This window comes from Equus quagga, chromosome 2, assembly GCF_021613505.1.
Source record: "Equus quagga isolate Etosha38 chromosome 2, UCLA_HA_Equagga_1.0, whole genome shotgun sequence".
Taxonomy (NCBI): domain Eukaryota; kingdom Metazoa; phylum Chordata; class Mammalia; order Perissodactyla; family Equidae; genus Equus; species Equus quagga.
In genome coordinates this window covers 123,666,713-123,678,326 of record NC_060268.1, presented here as the reverse complement: position 1 = coordinate 123,678,326, position 11,614 = coordinate 123,666,713, and the positions used below count along the sequence as shown (strand labels likewise).

The window sequence follows — 11,614 nt, the reverse complement described above, 5'->3', positions numbered from 1 at the left end:
AAGCGTGCCTGCCCCCCCCCCCCCCCGACACTTGAGCAAAGTATTTAGAAATATACTTAATCTTTTTTGGCATTTCTCTGTGTTTTAGTATTTTCAAGTGCCCCTTCTGATGTAGGTCAAAGCATTTTGTTTTTCTTAAATGTGAGATTGTATTCTTTCTGCCCAAATAGGATGGAGAAGACTTTTCCAAATAAGGAAGTTTTGCTGGAGTGTGTGTGGCCCAGGCAGCGCGGCAGTTGCTGGAGTCCTAACTTAGTCCAGAGCGCTAGCTGCGCTAAGCTGAGGCATTTGGGGACTCGTTAGCACTCCTGCACTGCTGAACCATTGGTGGTCGGAGGTGCTGCCAGTAAGTAGTTGTAGCAACCAGGGACATGAAAAAAATTTGTAGAGAAGGCAAAGCTTGGCTTTGGCACACCCTTACTCTCCACATTCCCTCCTTCCCAGAGCCCGAGGCCCAGTAGTGTCTGCTCTCTGCTCAGAATAGAAGGAGGATGCGCTGACTCTGTGGAATCAGATAAATTTGAGTTAAAATCTCAGCTCTCCACATAGAATCTGTGTGACCTTTGGTAAGTCACTTAACTTTTTGAGCCTTTTTCCTTTCTTTTAAAGTAAAAATAACAGTGTGTATCACACTTTTGGAGTTGTGGAGTTGTTATAAGGAAGAAATGATCTAATAAATGTAATGTATGTAGTATGTTCTAAATCACCCTTCTTAGGCTCTAAAATTATTCCTTTTCCACTTTTTTTGTACCTCCTCTACTATCAGAACACCTTGGTTTGAGCAGACTATACTCAACCAGTAGTTAGGTGGAAAGTGTTATTATTAAAGTAATTTGTGCTAAGGTGTGAGTGACTACAATAAAAATGTATTAACCCATATGAGCTTCTGACTTCTGTAACCAGGGGTATTGTTGTAAGTGAGATGAAGAATTACCTTATCAAAATGGGGACATGTTTTCTTTTGCTATGCCCCTTAATTTATACCACTATGCCTTGCTCCACCTGCCCCTAACGCCTACTCAGTCTCTTAGGGTGAGAAGAGGCAAGTGCTCCATAAAAGTCCATAGAATCCTAGAAACTTGATAAGTAGGATTCTTTTTCTTCTTTCTAAACAGAAGAATGTTAATCATTTTATTTTGAAAACTGTTGAAAAGTACATACTCTTTTAGATTGCTAAAGTTCAGATCATAATATAATAAGAATCTTTGACAGAAGTTTTTTACCTGAACAGCAAAGGTCTGTTCCCAAGGCCATACCCTGATACAATTAACCCCAGACAAAGTAGATCTTAAGATAGTCTTTATGTAAAATGGTGTAGTCACTTTGGAAAACAATCTGGCAGTTTCTCAAAAAGTTAAACATAGAGTTACCATATGATCCAGGAATTCCACTCCTAGATGGAATACCCAAGAGAAATGAAAATATGTTCAAACGAAAAGTTGCACTTGAATGTTCATAGTAGCATTATTCACAATAGCTAAGAAGTAGAAACAACCCAAATGTCATCACCTGATGAATGGATAAACAAAAAGTGGTACATCCATACAATGGAATATTATTCAGCCATAAAAGGGAATAAAGGATTGATACATGACACAATATGGATGAAACTTGAAAATATGCTAAATGAAGGGAGTCTGACACAAAAGGTCACATATTATATGATGCCATTTATATGAAATTTCCAGAATAGGCAAATTTATAGAGACAGAAAATAGATTAGTGGCCGCCTAGGGCTGGGGAATAAAGAGGAATGTTGTTAATAGGCATGGGGTTTCTATTTGGGGTGATGAAAATGATCTAAAATTGTGGTGATGGTTGTGCAACTCTGTGAATACACTAAAAACCATTGAATTGTATACTTTAAGTGGGTGAATTGCATAGTATATAAACTATATCTCAATAGATATGTTATCCACACACACAAAAGATAGCCCTGAGCACAGTACTTGTTACCTTGTATCTACTTACAGCTTGGTTGGTTAAAAGGCTACAGGTCTCCTGAGGTCTGCAAAATGGCCCTGGTATCCCATTTGGAGATCCTAGTGAGTGGCCACTTACTGAGTCCAAGTATGGGTGAGAGGAACCAGGGTGAGGACCTCATAAGCTCCTCATTCTGTACTCCTGTTCTTCTGACCAGAAACATGAATAAAGCAGTAGAAACAGGCCATAAAATGACTTCTAAAGCACATGTTAACAGTTAATTCTAGTATTGCTGCTGCTTTCTCTTAAAAATCTAATTTCTCTTTCAGCCTTATAGATAGAACACCTTATTAGAGGGGTATTATTATTTAAGATTGGAGTCACTAGAGAAATCATATAATTACTAATTCCGCAAGCCATGAATTAAAATGGAATGCTCAAACCAGTTATAGGGGACAAGACAGGACCTTTGGCAAGATGCAAGATTATTAGCAAGAGTTCTTTTGCACTAAAACTAAAGCCTCAGGGGTCAAAAAGAAATTTAGTTAGAATTGCTTTGTTTCAAAGATCCAAATGATCAATGGAATGAGAAAAGTAACTCTTTGTACTAGGAAATTTGATATTGTTAGCATTTATTTTAGATCAATTTTAAAAAATGGCACCACCGCTTTATGAATTTTTTTACCCAGGAAATTCTACCTCCTTGATGTATAAAATGGAAAAGAATAACTGACGCACAACTCAGACCGTAAGTCCGCAGCCTCCATTTCCTCAGTTAATCCAAAACACAGACACCAAGAAAGCAGGGTCAAATCTCTATTTTTCAGCTTAAAGCATGATTTGATAAGGTAAAAACGTATTTAAATTAGTAAACATGCAATATTAAGCTTGACTTCACACACTTAAAAGTTGTTTTTAAAATTTCAAAAGCAATGTGTGTTCATTATAAAAATGTAAAAATGCAACAGTATATAAATTGTTAATAATAATTGCTAACAATTAATACATTTTTACAATGTCCCCAGCACTAGGTTTAGGGGTATCTGATTTAATCCTCACAACAATGCTATGAGGTAGTTATTATTATATTTTCCTCCATTTTTCAGACAAGGAAAAAACTGAAGCTCAGAGAGGCTAAGTAACTTGTCTAAAGTCACACATCTTGTAAGTGGTAGAGTCAGGATTTTAAACCATATAGTTACACTTCGAGTCTAAGCTGTTAATTTCCTTTATACTAAGATCCCATCAACTTCTCTAATCCTCTTCCCCCAAATTAACTACTATTTACAGTTTACTATATAGTAGAAAGGTGAAGTTTAATAACTAGAAAATAACCATTAGCTTTCTCATAAAAGTATCAATAGATCCAGGTATATTATGAAATACACAAAATTAATCAAATATAAAAATATAATTAAATATAATTAATTAGTTGTATAAAATTAATCAAATATATGAAATTAATATATTATAAAATATTCATGGACCCAGATATCAACCCAAGAGAAAGGAAAACACATATCCAGGACCACCCCTGGTGGCCTGGTGGTTAAGTTTGGCACACTTTGCTTTGGCGGCCTGGGTTTGGCTCCTCAGCATGGACCTACACCACTCTTCTGTCAGTGGCCATACTGTCGTGGTGGCTCACATACAAAAAAGAGGAAGATTGGTAGCATATCTTAGCTCAGGGTGAATCTTCCACAGCAAAAAAAAAGAAAACACACGTCCACACAAAAATGTATACATGAATGTTCATGGCAGCATTATTCATAATAGCCAAAAAGTAGAAAAAATGCAAATGAACTGCCAACTGATAAAATGTGGTATACCCACACAATGGGATATTTGTCAGCAACAAAAAGGAATGAAGTACTGATACATACTACGACATGGATGAACCTTGAAAACATCATGCTAATTGAAAGAAGTCAGTCACAAAGGACCGCAAATTGTGTGATTCCATTTATACAAATTGTCCGGGATAGGTAAATCTATAGAGACAGGAAGCAGACTGGTGGTGCCTAGGACTGGGAGTGGTGGTGGGTTGGGGGGTGACTAAAAATGGGAAGCAGATTTCTTTTTGGGGTGATGAAAATATTCTAAAATTGATTGTGGTGGTGGTTGCACAACTCTGTAAACTTACTAGAAACCATTGAACTGGATACTTTAAATGTATAAATTTTATAGTATTTAAATTCTATCTCAGTAAAGCTGCTAAAACTTCAATTCATGACAGTGAAAGGACATTATGATGAAAATTCATTTGGTTATTTCAACTTGTCCTTGATATCTAAAGAATTAATAAAAATACAATCAGGAAGACGTTCATAAATCAAGATAGTTTGCTGCTCAGATACAACAAAGTTATAATGAGAAAATAAACTAGGTTTTTAAAAACCACAACAAGCACAAATTACATACCTATCAGATAGAGGGAAAAAGAGAGAACTTATACAAGAATGTATGGTATGTCTCTTTAAAAAGAAAAGCTTTAACTTATTTGCTTTGGTTCATTTTTGGCTTTTAAAGATTACTTTTTTTTTTTGAGGAAGATTATCCCTGAGCTAACTACTGCCAATTCTCCTCTTTTTGCTGAGGAAGGCTGGCCCTGAGCTAACATTGTGGCCATCTTCCTCTACTTTCTATGTGGGACGCCTACCACAGCATGGTGTGCCAAGTGGTGCCATGTCCTCACCCGGGATCTGAACCAGCCAACCCTGGGCTGCTGAAGCGGAATGTGTGCATTTAACTGCTGTGCCACTGGGCCGGCCCCTGAAGGTTACTTTTTAAATATGATTTTAAAATATAGCATATTTCTGGCAAGGAGACAGGAAAATTAGCTGTGGTGGCATGGTAGCTAATCTTCAAAGATAGCCCCAATATACCTCCTGTTATCCATGCTTTTGTACAATCTCCTCCCACAGAGAACCTAGATTGGCCCTATGACTCATCTTTTAATAAAATTACCAATAAATTTAATTAGATTTAAAATATCATACAAAATTTTGAAACTGGATGATGGGTACATGAAAGCTCATATACTTTTTGTATGTTTGAACATTTCTCTACTTTTTGTTTCATTTTAGCCCATGGAATACAATGAAAGTGATACTGGACCAGTTCCAGACTTAAGCTTAAGAAGTCTTGGCAATTTTTTGCTTTTGCACTTTTGAAGAGTCCTGAACTGCCATATAAGAAGTCTGGCTACTCTGCTGGAGAGATCACCTGGAGAAGTGACTTAGGCCATGCAGAAATGGAGAGACCCTGAGATTACATGGAGGAAGAGGCCCCGTCACCCTAGCAGCTTGTCTGAGCCCCGCCTTCCAACCGTCCTCACTAAGGCACCGGCATGTGAACGTGCCATCTTGGATGTTCCAGCCTAGTGGAACCCCCAAATGACTGAAGCTCCATCTGACATCACATTGGAGCAGAACTGCCCAGCTGAGGCCAATCAATCCACAGTATCATGACAGATAACACAATGAAGTCACTGAATTTTGGAGTGGTTTATTACGCAGCCATAAATAACTGAAAGGAATATTTTTGTTTTGTTTTCCCTAAATCTTCTAATCCCACAGGTGTTTGTGGGCTTTGCTGTTCTTAGAGCTCTTCAGGGAAGAAACTGACACAGTTTTTCATTTTTAAAACTTTTTATTTGGAATTAATTTTAAATTTACAAAAACAGTTACAAAATAGTACACAGATCTTCCATATATCCTTCACCTCGATCCTCCACTTATTATTTCTGAATCATTTGAGAATAAGTTGTAGACATGATGCCTCATTACTCTTTAATATTTCGGTTTGTATTTCTTGAGTGCAAGGATAAAATACAGTAATCAAAACCAGGAAATTAACATTGATCCAACAATATCATCTAATCTAGGGACCTAATTCAGATCTCACCTATTGTCTCAATAATGTCCCTTACAAGTCCAAGATTCAATCTAGGATCAAGTGTTGCATTCATTTGTCCTGTCTCTTTAGTATTCTTCAACCTGGAACCATTTCTGTTATCTTTCATGACCTTGATAGTTTTGAAAAGCCCAAGCCAATTGCCTTGAGAATGTTCCTTAGTTATGGAGGTTTGTCTGATGATTATAACTATGCATTTTGGCAGGAATATCACATAAGTGGTGCTATACTAGTCTCCAGGCATCATATGAGGAGGCACGTGATATCAATTTGTTCCATTAATGGTGTTGCTAACTTTTATGACCAAGTTAAGATGGTATCTGCCAGGTTCTCCATTGTAAAGTAATTAATAATTATTTTGTGGCAAGAATTTTTGAGATCATGTGAATATCTTGTTTCTCGCCAATTTTAGCATCCATTAATGATCTAACTTGAATAAATTATTATTCTGATAATTACCAAATGGAGATTTTCTAATCCTATCATTCCATCTAGATTTATTAGATAGGATAGAATTTTCCTTTCTCCCTAATTAATTAATTAATTAATACCAGTATGGACTCAGGATTTCTTTCTTTTTTTTTTGAGGAAGATTAGCTCTGAACTAACATCTGCCACCAATCCTCCTCTTTTTGCTGAGGCAGACTGGCCCTGAGCTAACATCCGGGCCCATCTTCGTCTATTTTATATGTGGGACGCCTACCACAGCATGGCTTGCCAAGCAGTGCCATGTCCGCACCTGGGATCTGAACCGGTAAACCCTGGGCTGCCAAAGCGGAACGTGTGCTCTTAACCACTGCACCACTGGGCTGGCCTGGGATTTCTCTTTTACTCATAAGGTTACAATCTGTTATTATTATTATTTATTTTGATACTCAAATTGTCCCAGACTTGGCCAGTGGGTGCCCCTTCAAGCTGGTTACTGTGTCTTATAGATATGTTCCCATCATTCTTTGAGCACTTCTTTGCTTTCCACTTTCTGGTGTCATAAAATGTTACAAACACATCTTGTATTTTCCCTGCTCCGGTCGTGGAGCAACCATTTCGTCAAGGGGTCCTGGTTCTTTTTAGTGGATAATGGTATCTAGAAACCAAGATCTAAACGTGCTCATTGTTATTGGAATGCCGTTGCTTCTAGACCCTCTCAGTGAACAGAAGTAGAACATACACACAGAGCTGTATTTATCTGTCTATCTATCTAATCAGACTGTGATACTGACATTTCCAATTCCTATGCAACACTCCAGAGTATATTCTAGACTTCCCAGTTTCCACGGTTGTAACTCCTTTTTGTGACAGTGAGAAATCTGTATTTACTTGCTTAACCCCAGGCATGCCAACCTCCACCCCTTACTGGATACCACTGGAAACCTTGGCCCCAGTAAAGTGGAAGAGGAAGAGAAAAGCTTTTTTTTTTCTTTTTTCAATATGTCAGAAATTTAAGCAATACATAACAAACACTTACGTATATTCACCTGTTTTGACCAAGCAGTTCACAGACATTTTCTTAAGTAAGAAAAGGACAAGCAAGTTTGCTTAAAGCTTCATATACTATCGTTAATAAAGATTTTAGCAAATTAGATTTTCAGTGGCATCTCTGAAAGCAGCGGAAAGATGTGAGATTGTGAGCTAGGAGGAGCTGGGTTTAATTTCTGTCTCTAAGACTTAGTGGAACAACCTTGGGTAAATTTCCTAATTTCTCTGAAATGTAGTTTCCTCTTCTGTAAAATGAAAATGAATCAAAGACAGGTATTTTTAGGATTAAATGAGAATGTAGGTACAATGGATTGTCTCTATAGAGACTGGATCCTGAGATTTTTGAAGCAGAATAAAAACTTAAAAGTTACAAGCAGCAATGGATATTAGCTCAGGGCTAATCTTCCCCAGCAAAAAAAAAAAAGGTACAAGCAGATCCTTCCTGTCAAAAAGTGAAGATTTGGATACACATTGAGAGTCAACTGCCCTGTGTTCTGGAAAAGCCTCCGTTTTGTTTTTAAATCATGCAAATGTGTACAAAGTATCCATCCATTGGTCTTGAGAGAAAAATTGAATACAGTAAACAAACTCAAATATAGTGGTTTTTGATCAAGAAATTATGTATTTGATAGTGTAAATTGGGTGTATCTTTTAGCAACCCTGAAGGTGAACTTGTTCTTTCCTCTATGAATTTAGGCTGCCCTATACCTGTAAACTATTGCTCATTTTTGGAGAGTTGTGTAACTTTTTTCCAGTTTTTTTTAATGAAGGAACCCTGAAGACTGTAGAAGGGACCACAGGGGTGAACTTCACCTCATGTTGGAAGAGAGGCTACACAGTGACAGCTCTTGGCTATTGCTGCCCTTCACATGGTAGTTTTTAAGACTGAATAATCCAGAATGTATTGATGTTGGATATGTTTGTCTGGGGTCCTCTGAGAAGCAGAATCAAGATTAACTGTGTAAGAAATTTATTAGGGAAAATGCCTGTGAGAGAAAACAGGGAGGGAACCAAGAAAGCTGGAACAGTCATTGTCCACGCTGTGGATGAAAAGGTAAAGAGAGTCACCACAAAAGGAGGAGAATACAGCAGGTGCCCATGAGTACCAGAGGCCCTAGAAGAAGATACAGACATAGAAGATGCCTGCCATTGTACCTGACCACACCCTAATCCCTTTTGTTCTGTCTCTTATGAGGCTGGACTGCACGTCTTATCCTTGGAATCTGTGAAATATTCTTTTATCTATGCAGCACATAGCTTTTTTGTTTAAGTGCATTTGATTCCTAAGTAAGACTGTCACATGTGGGAGAGGGTAGCTAAGGAGAGAGCAACACATCCTTCCCAGATAACAGCCTGCGGATAACCTCAGAGGGAACCAGGTGGGGAACAGAGGTGTCCCCTGCAGTGGTGATCTCATCAGGGTCCCTGAAAGAGACCACAAGGTGAGATGGCCAGAGCAGCAGAATCTTACAGACCTATTCCTGATCCTTCAATAGACAGCCCCTCCCACCCAGTCACATTGAAGCAGTAACTTCTGGCAATCAAAGGAATGAGTATTGAGTTTTTGTTTTAGTATTAATGAACATGGCTGAAATTCGTAGTCCTAGGCCAGAGAATGCAAACATTTTGGTTACTAGGTAAAATGATTGCTTTACAACAGGCCTACAGTTAATGAAATTATTTCTCACCCACTTTCCAAGATTCTCTGTATTTTATAAGATACCATGCTCCAGAGTCACTTTGTCTGTGAATCCACTCTAATTTCTGGAGCAATCACTCCTGAGCGCATAAAGAGTGATGCAAGTCCCTCTTGCTTAGGAGAATAAATAACGTTTTAGGAATTTTGCTGTTACGTGGCTTACATTCTTTCATTGACTTCCATTAAAATTTACCAGATCAGGGGGTTCTAAAACTGATTATAAGTATCTTTAGATCATGTGGTAAGATAACAATAAAACTTCTTTCTAAAAAGCAAAGTTTGTATAAGTCACACATTGGAAAGAAAACAAGAGCTCTCTTAGAAAATATAATTATCCACAGTACTCCAAACTATAATGTTGTGCTGTTCTCAAAATAATTCCCCAAGTAAATATACTAAACATGTACCTGATGCTGGAGGGTGTGTGTTGAGGGTGGTAAGAGAAGGGAAGCAATATTCCTCTGTTTTGGGTGACTTTAAAACCTTTGTCTTCTTCCTAAGCTGGTACAAACCATTTAGTATGCTCTTTCTTCCCTTTCCTCTGTATAGGGACGTAGACAAGACCGGGGAAAAGCAATGTGCAGTAACCAGAGCTCTTCTGACTGCAGGTGGGAGGATCCTGCCTAAACTTAGCAAAAGCCAAAGGGAATTTATTTGTTCCTATATTTGGGTGGTTCAGGGCAGGGTCTGGCTTTAAGCATAACTGGATTCAGGGTCTCAAACAATGGGCCAAGTCTTTTCTTCTTTCCCTATCTTCATGCCCTGCTTTTCTCAGTGGTTTGTCTTCACTGTTTCCTACTCCAGATAGGCCTCTGGGGAAATTTTTTCCAACAACTCCAATTTCACATCTTTCAAGTTTAGTAACTCCAATAGAGAATTACTGTCTCTCATTACCCACCTATCAATTTCAGAGAAGGATTTTGATTGGCTCTGCTAGGGTTATGCGTCCATTCTTAAATGATTGATTACTACCAAAGAGGTGGGATACTATGACTGGCCAATTCTAGGTCATATTCACTCCACTTTGGTAATGGTGGGAGGAAGTGGTTAGAGAAAAGAGATAACTGTAATTAAGAGCCCCAGCAATTGTATGAAGTAGGAGAGGAATTCTCCAAAGCAAATGGGTTATGTATGTTAACAGAAGAAGGATAAAAGAAACATGAGTGATAATGTTATAGCTCCCAGAAGATAAGAGGCAGAGCTCAATCTAGATTTTTCTATCTTTAGCCTTATCTATGTCTCAGTTTCTTGGGCTAATAACTACAATATGCTGAAGCTGATGAAATATTTTTCTTTAGCCCCAAACCACATGATAACATCCTATTTTGGTTTTTCTTCCTACAGCATTTGAACTTACTGCTCTCTTGCCGGACTCCTCTGCTCAGTAATATCCATACAAATTGTTAAGTTATCTTTCGACTGGCATCTAAAGTTAAGATCCAAAGTCTGTGACAAATGAATTGAGTTTTAATTTTAAAACCCTAATCAAGTTTCTTTGACTTTCCTAAGTAGCAGATGATTCTAACCAAAGGCTACATAGAAAAGAAGAGGAAACAAAGGCAACAATTTGGGATTCTCTTGCTGACTTTATCCTTCTTGACCTGGAGAAAAGAAAAGAGATAGAAAGGAAGAAGAAAGATGGACGATTCATTTGCTCTCTCTCCTTTGGCTCACTTAGCATTGATGAAGGAAAGGAGTGTTCCGTGGGTGGTCCAAGAATTCTGAACAGCCCTGGGCTGTAGGGCAGACAAAGGATAGTAGTGTTTCTCCTTCTGAAACTCTCAGGCAGAAGTGTCTGGTGAAGCTTCTCCATTTTGATTTGGCTTGTTTGGATCTGATGTGGACTCGATAGAGTAGCTATGAAGAACAGAATCTTGGACTACTGTAGGTTCCAGATTCACCTACGGTTGTGGGGGCATCTTAACCTCTCCAATCTGTCTGTGGGACCCTGTCTTTGTGCTTTGGGTCCCTAACTTAAGAGATGGTCCTTACATAATATCACAGATAATTTTGAGTTTCATCTCAACTTCAAGCTTTACACTTTTAATTAATACCCTATAACAACAATTATTTGTTTAGCTGAGCCACCATTTCTCTTTCCTACCTCCCATTACAGAGGCTGTAAAAGCAAGCTACTTGTTTTCCAGCCTCTCAGTTCAGCTAAAAGACTTAAGGAGAAGTCTCCTGAGAGGCTCTAGGAGAGTTTTTCCCTCACTGATACATGAAAGGGAAAATATTAAGACAAGGCCTCTTTGAGGCAACAGACATTAGGATGAAAAGTCTAAATATCAAGTATGGCAGAGCGAAGATTGAAAAGAGCTGCAATCCTTGAAGACTGACCACCTGAATTAAAGTTACCTACTGCCAATCTCCAACCTTTTTGTTATGTGAGGAAAATAAATCCCTATTTGTTTATACTTACCCACATATTTACCATTTACAGTATTCTTCATTCCTTTGTGTAGATATCATTTTCCTTCTGTCCAAAAGGCTTCCTTTAATGTTTTTTGTATGCACGTCTACTAGTGACAAAGTTTTTCGGCTTTCTATGTCTGAAAAAGTCTTCATTTTCCTTTCGTTTTTGAAAGGTGTTTTCACTGG

General features: G+C 38.1%; 1 long non-coding RNA gene across 1 annotated transcript; it reads left to right on the top strand.

Moving 5' to 3' along the window:
• Positions 1-274: 274 nt before the first annotated feature.
• Positions 275-5,544, top strand: LOC124236267 (uncharacterized). Its single transcript, XR_006887684.1, has 4 exons — positions 275-346; positions 445-566; positions 2,613-2,671; positions 5,030-5,544. It is a non-coding gene; the product is annotated as an uncharacterized LOC124236267 (long non-coding RNA).
• Positions 5,545-11,614: the final 6,070 nt, after the last annotated feature.